The following is a 7,009-nucleotide window of genomic DNA, read 5'->3' as shown; positions in this document are numbered from 1 at the left end:
AGATAAGAGAGCCCTGACTCTTCTGTACCAAATCTGTACCTATCCCTGGAAGGAGCTATCCTAGTTCTAATTGCATTTGGGGAAGAGGGAGTTTCTGGTAATAATCAATTCATGACTTACAAATATGTCTCACTACTCAGGGATCAAATGCCTATAAACAGGCAGGAGCGCTCAGGACAGTATCAGCTGGTTTATATGGTTTCAGCAGCTTGAAGGTGATGATGTGCCTTCATTCTCTACTCATTTGTGAAACTTCAAAGTTCAACAGGCAAAGATAATAACTTACGTAGCTCATTCATTTTGAATTTCAAGACTATTAGTAATTTTTGGTTTGGCATTCCCCACAGAATCACTAATAGAGTAATGACTGCAAATATTATCCCCAAGAATAGGATCTGGTGGGCTAATGGGTGCCAGGTGGTTCTTTATTTCAATAGTCATGAAATAGTGTCTCTCATCACATGCTGCATTGATGTATAGGGATTTATCCAAAGTGGTATCTCAGCAATAAGGACTCTTTTAAAGGTTTGCACATTTTTGCCTGTTTTACTCTGACCTAACACAGCAAAGAGTGAAGATTTAAGCAAGGAAATAAATTAAATTAGTCACAAGTAAACTCTGGGACACAAAATTGATATTTCTCCATGTTGGAAAAAGCAACCATTCTTTTGTTTCTGCTTGAAATAGTGATGTCTTTTTCATACATTTTGGAATCTCAGTAATGCAGACCAAAGTCTATTCTATGCTCCTCCCACTTGCTAAAAGACAATTAATATGTAATCTGATTCACATATTAATCAGATGCCATGCATCTGATAATCACATCATATAGCAAAGAGAATGTGCTCAGAACAAGGTATCTGAAGCACAGTACCTTCAATAAATTAAAAATTTAACCTCCTACTCTATATTATTATGTAATTTCTCATCTATACATTCTTCATCTTAGTCCTGTGAATTAACTAATATTATTTCCACTTTTCATATAAAAAAGAGTGTGGTGGTATGTGAAGTCATGTGTTAAACATTTTTTTTTAACAAAAACTTTATAAAGCCAAAAAAGTAAGACTGGGCCTGTCTCCAGATATTTCATTACCCACCCTTACCTTCTATATTTGTTAAGCCACAATATGAAGCTACAAATGCGAATGGCCTATGCATGACGCAGTTGAGATAAAATTTTATTATTAAGCTTTTTGGCACCTAAAACCCCAGAAGATTGAATTAAAGTGGAGGTGATAGGAGACAATCCCAGGCAAATTGCTAAACCCTGTACAAAAGGTATAGAGTAAGAAAGTAAAAAGTAAGTCATTTAAACATTCCCAACCATATTCTTTTCCCGTCAAGAATGTGAAAATGAAAAAAACGAATAGGATTCCATCTCCTGACTTCAGTAAACGCAGGCTTGCTGTACAAAGCATTCTGCTCCATGTGTTGACAATCGATTAGGAGACCATTTCTACATCATTCTCCCAGAATGAAGTTTGCCGCTCCTGAGGATGTGCTAAATGTGGTTTGACTGTTTGTTTTTCCTGCTTTACCTAGCATGATAATAGACCATGAGAAATCACCCTAAAATTGTTGAAGCTAAAGCATTTTTCAAATTTGGTTTATAAGCTAGAGAATATGAGCAATCAAAGACACCTCTTCACCTTGCAGTATCCATAGGACACAGAAAAGTGAAGTCCTCTGGAATCAATTTTATAGTCAAACATTAACCTCTGTGGTCGTTTGCCCGGGAGGAAGAGTAAGCTGTTAAAAACATAGAATCAGCCACTATTCAGTCTTTTTATGATTATGAGTGTGATAACAGCTTCCCTTTCAATTACATGACTGGGATTATTTTGCTGGTAAAGTACCAAAGAGAGTATATATCAAAAACAAATTTAGATTTTATCCATTTGCAAAAATTCCCTGAAATAAGGACAATACCTCATTGTCTGGAGTATAAATTTTGACTAAAACTGATTTTGACTAAAAATTATAATATTATCTGGCCTAAAGAATTCAGGAAAGCTTATGGAGTGTCACTGTCAATTCCACCATGGAGAGGGGGGAGGGGGGACAGTAATCTTTCCTTTGGAAGGAAATCCTTCCTATTTCCTTTCATAATATACTTAAGGATATTTTAAAACTGAAAGAGGAAGAAAGCAAATCTGATTAATTTGAGTAGTCCAATATTCATCGCATAAATGTAAAATTGTATCTAATCTATTATGTGTACCTTAAAATCAGTGTTCCAAGAGATATACATTGGGAAATGGGGTTTTAGTCATTTGGAGTAGAGGAATTTTACTGACTCCGTCAAGAAATAAAATGAGGATTGTTGGGAAACCTTACAAATTCTGAAATAGACACCTGGTAAACATAGAAAAAAAGAAGAAACATAGAAGAAAAGAAAAATTCCTAATCCTTTGACTTCATTTACATCCCATATTATCTACTCTTAGTGGATTAAGAACTTCCATATGTCAATGATAACTGCATCTTGTCTCTTTTAGCCACAGACATTAATGTGTCCCTGTGAATCTTCCAGAAATACCTGGTATAAACCTTGTAACACATCTTACCAATGGATAGTCTAATTACAGTGTCAACATATGGTTAATTTTCATTTAGCTGTGATTTTTTTTGCAAATAATTATAGACTCATAGTAAGTCACAAAAATTATACATAGAATCCCTTGAAAGTTACTGTTTCCTTGGATGTGACAACTTTTTTTTAAAGATTTTATTTATTTATTATTTATTTGAGAAACAGAGAGAGAGAGAGCGCACAGAGATAGAGAGGGAGAAGCAGGTTCCCCACTGAGCAGGGAATCCAATGTGGCATTTAATCCCAGAGCCCTGGGGTCATGACCTGAGCCAAAGGCAGATGCTTAATCGACTGAGCTACCCAGGTGCCTCTTTCTTTCTTTCTTTCTTTCTTTCTTTCTTTCTTTCTTTCTTTCTTTCTTTCTTTCTTTTTTTTTCTTTTTCTTTAAATAATAAATTTATTTTTTTATTGGTGTTCAATTTGCCAACATGCAGAATAACACCCAGTGCTCACCCCATCAAGTGCCCCCCTCAGTGCCCGCCACCCAGTAACCGCCCCCCCCCCCCCGCCCTTTTCCCCTTCCACCACCCCTAGTTCGTTTCCCAGAGTTAGGAGTCTCTCATGTTCTGTCTCCCTTTCTGATATTTCCTACCCATTTCTTCTCCCTTCCCCTCTATTCCCTTTCACTATTATTTATATTCCCCAAATGAATGAGACCATATAATGTTTGTCCTTCTCTGATTGACTTATTTCCCTCAGCATAATACCCTCCAGTTCCATCCACGTCGAAGCAAATGGTGGGTATTTGTCGTTTCTAATGGCTGAGTAATATTCCATTGTATACATAAACCACATCTTGGGACCCCTGGGTGGCGCAGCGGTTTGGCACCTGCCTTTGGCCCAGGGCTTGATTCTGGAGACCCAGGATCGAATCCCACATCAGGCTCCCGGTGCATGGAGCCTGCTTCTCCCTCTGCCTATGTCTCTGCCTCCCTCTCTTTCTCTCTCTGTGACTATCATAAATAAATAAAAATTAAAAAATAAATAAATAAATAAAAACATAAACCACATCTTCTTTATCCATTCATCTTTCGATGGACACCGAGGCTCCTTCCACAGTTTGGCTATGGTGGACATCGCTGCTAGAAACATCGGGGTGCAGGTGTCCCGGCGTTTCATTGCATCTGTATCTTTCAATACTGGTGTCTTAATTAACTGTACTACAATGTCAAAACCAGGAAATTGACATTAGCTCAAAACTGTCATTTTTGTCAGTTTAAAGATGCACACATTGTGTATGTGTATGTATATTTGTATGTGATTTTATCCCATGTATAGACTCATGTAACCATTGTTGCAATCAAGATGGAGAACTATTTAATCAATGGCTATTTCATGTTAGAAAAATTTAGGGACCCCTGGGTGGCTCAGCAGTTGGGCGCCGGCCTTCAGTTCAGGTCGTGATCCCAGGATCCAGAATTGAGTGCCGCATCAGTTTTCCTTGTGAAGAGCCTGCTTCTCCCTCTGTCCATGTCTCTGCTTCTCTCTGATTCTGTGTCTCTCATTAAAAAATAAATAAATCTTTAAAAAAAGAAAAGAAAAGAAAAATTAAAAGAGTTGTGAGTCTGAAATATGGACCCCCTGTTGTGGTTATTAACGTTTACAAAATGTTGTTTAATTTAATTTAATCTGAGGTTTTAAAAGAGTAAAGCTTGTTTTTCCCAAGCAATGATATCAAACAGTGATAACAACTGAGGTGAAGTGAGTGGTGGGGAAGGGCAGGGCAGGAAGAAAGGTCAAGTCAAAATATCCGACCCCTGGGCTACCTCAGTGGCTAAGTGGGTTAAGCATCAGCTTAAGTCCTGATCATAGGACTCATGATCCCAGAGTCCTCGGGTGGGACACCATATCCTGTTGGGTACCCTGTTCAGCAAGGAGTCTACTTCTCCCTCTGCCCCTTTCCCCACTTGTGCTCTCTCTCATAAATAAATAAATAAATAAATAAATAAATAAATAAATAAATAAATAAATAAAATTTTTACTTAAAAGGTAAATTATTACATAGGGATGTGATTCTTTTTTCCCTCATCACAGGTAGGCACAGAGCCGTTAGAAAAGCATAAGTTGAAAGAATGGATCCTTCCACATATTCGTGTATATAACTTCCTCTTCTTATTTTCTATATTAAAGAAAAATGTTGTTAACATTATTGTATGTTTTAATATGTCTTACAATTAACAATTCTGATTTCATATACAGTTGTCAGAAGTCTTGAAAGACTTTGAATTAGGGTACCTGGGAATGAGTTACTATGTGGCCTGCGTGGCTCACCTTTCAGAGTATCTACACTTTTTATCGCTTTTGATGTGTTTTGTAGTAGAAAATTGATAATAATGGAAATGATTCTTGTCCATAGAAAAGAAAATGATTACTGTCCAGTGCCATGAATCTCCACTCTATAGAGTGGCCACTCTACACTGATCTTTGTAAATTCATTTCAGCATTTCTAACAGCTTACATCAGCATGTCCCTTGAATTCTCCTTCAAGCCACTTGCAACTTTGCAATGGTTCCCTCATTTATTAATGGGTTCAAGAAGATATTTCATTCGTGTTTGTTTTTTATTTACATGAGAATCATGATGTTACTATTTGAAGTTATTCTTAATGCTATTGTTTTATAATGCATCCCACTTTACACATTAGCCTTCTGTTCCTCCTTTTTCCAGGCCACATAAAAGAATCTAAACTGTAGTGGGAACATTAACAGCCCACCCCCACAGGACATTATTATCATATAATATGAATAGGTCTGTAATGCTGAAAGAAACTAGAGATCACAAATTATCAAGGACCATCTCATTTTACACATATGCAAGATAATACCTGGAGCAGTGATGATAGATACAAGATCAAGGTCTGGTTAATCATAGAACCAGCATAGAAGCTAAGTTCCAACATATTTTCTATTTGCTTTATTTCTCTGTCCATAAAAGCAAAAGAAACTTAGAAGATTTTAAAAGCTTAGTCTATCAATAGTAATCCTACATAAAGCAACATTCTCCTAAGTTGGAAATTTAGTGTTTTTTTTTTAACAAAAAAATCAGTATGTCTTTAAAACCTAGAGCACCCAAAAGATATACCAGACCACACACACTAATGAAAAATAATAGAGTGCACAGTGTTGGTTCCAGTAAGTTAAATATCCACAATCTCATTTTTCTTCATTATTTTCTACTTGCTTATAAGGATCCACTTCATTGCAAGGGATAAGCGTTCAAATGTAACATTACTAAAATTTAATAATTTCTTAATGGATGAATCAAAGGGAAAGAGTGATGGGGAAAAAAAAAGGAGTGATGGGAAAAACTTATTTTTCTCTAGGTAGATGGTTGTTTGTCCAATTACAAGGGGTACCTTAGAACAGGTACATTTTATCCAGGAAAAGGCCACAGTCCAATAAGGGAATATTCATTATTTGACAATTGTGACTGTGTAGAGAGGTTTCAACATCACCAGAAGTTGGTGTAGTCTATGCATGAGACATATGACCACGCAGCAGTTTGAGAAGTAATTTATATCTACAGACTGGTTGGCAAAATACATAAACAATTTCAAAAGCAGGTAGATTGGGTGGTAAAGGCAAGGTCTGTAACTGAGAAGTGGCAACTATTATGTCCCCAGACCCAAGACTCCACGTCACAAATGTGGTGGGGCCTGCAGAAAGCAACGGTGCTTGGCTGGCGTGCATGTGACAGTCAACGTACATGGTAATTAGAGGGTAGAGGTAAATGCACTCCAGGACCGGGGCTGGGGTGAGTGAGGAAAGGCCTGGGGTACATAATTTAAGAAGGCAGTTCCTTGCCTTGGGACGCCTGGGTGGCCCAGCGGTTGAGCATCTGTCTTTGGCCCAGAGCGTGATCCGGGGGTTTGGGATCGAGTCCAGCATCAGGCTCCCTGTGAAGAACCTGCTTCTCCCTCTTCTTGTGTCTCTGCCTCTCTCTCTGTCTCTCATAAATAAATAAAGTCTTAAAAAAAAAAAAAAAAGGGAGGCAGTCCCTTGCACAACTCTGATGGTGAATGTCTCCTTAAAAATGAGTTGTAGCAGTAAAGCAAATCAATGGGATGAGAACAAACATAGCAGAACACTAGGAAATCAGAAAACCCCTAAGGAGGCAATAGGGGAGCTCCTGGGGCAGTGGTAGGTAAGATATGATGAGATGTATGATTTCCTGTTGAATAGCTGCATAAAGTAAGTATTTTGAACTTAAGAAACAACTCATGTTTCCTTAATTCAGAGTACAGTGCCTCTCAAGTTATAGTCTGCATCCCTGAACTCTACCCTGTGTGTGTTAGCATTTTATTAGATTGTTAATTGCAACTGAATGAGTCCCTAGTCACATAAATAAGCACACTAATTTTGCTTCCCAAGAATAACATGAGCCCAAAGATCTAGTCCTGCATATCAAATGTGA

The sequence above is a fragment of the Vulpes vulpes genome, chromosome 15 (genome assembly GCF_048418805.1).
Source record: "Vulpes vulpes isolate BD-2025 chromosome 15, VulVul3, whole genome shotgun sequence".
Taxonomy (NCBI): domain Eukaryota; kingdom Metazoa; phylum Chordata; class Mammalia; order Carnivora; family Canidae; genus Vulpes; species Vulpes vulpes.
This window is presented reverse-complemented; position numbering follows the sequence as displayed.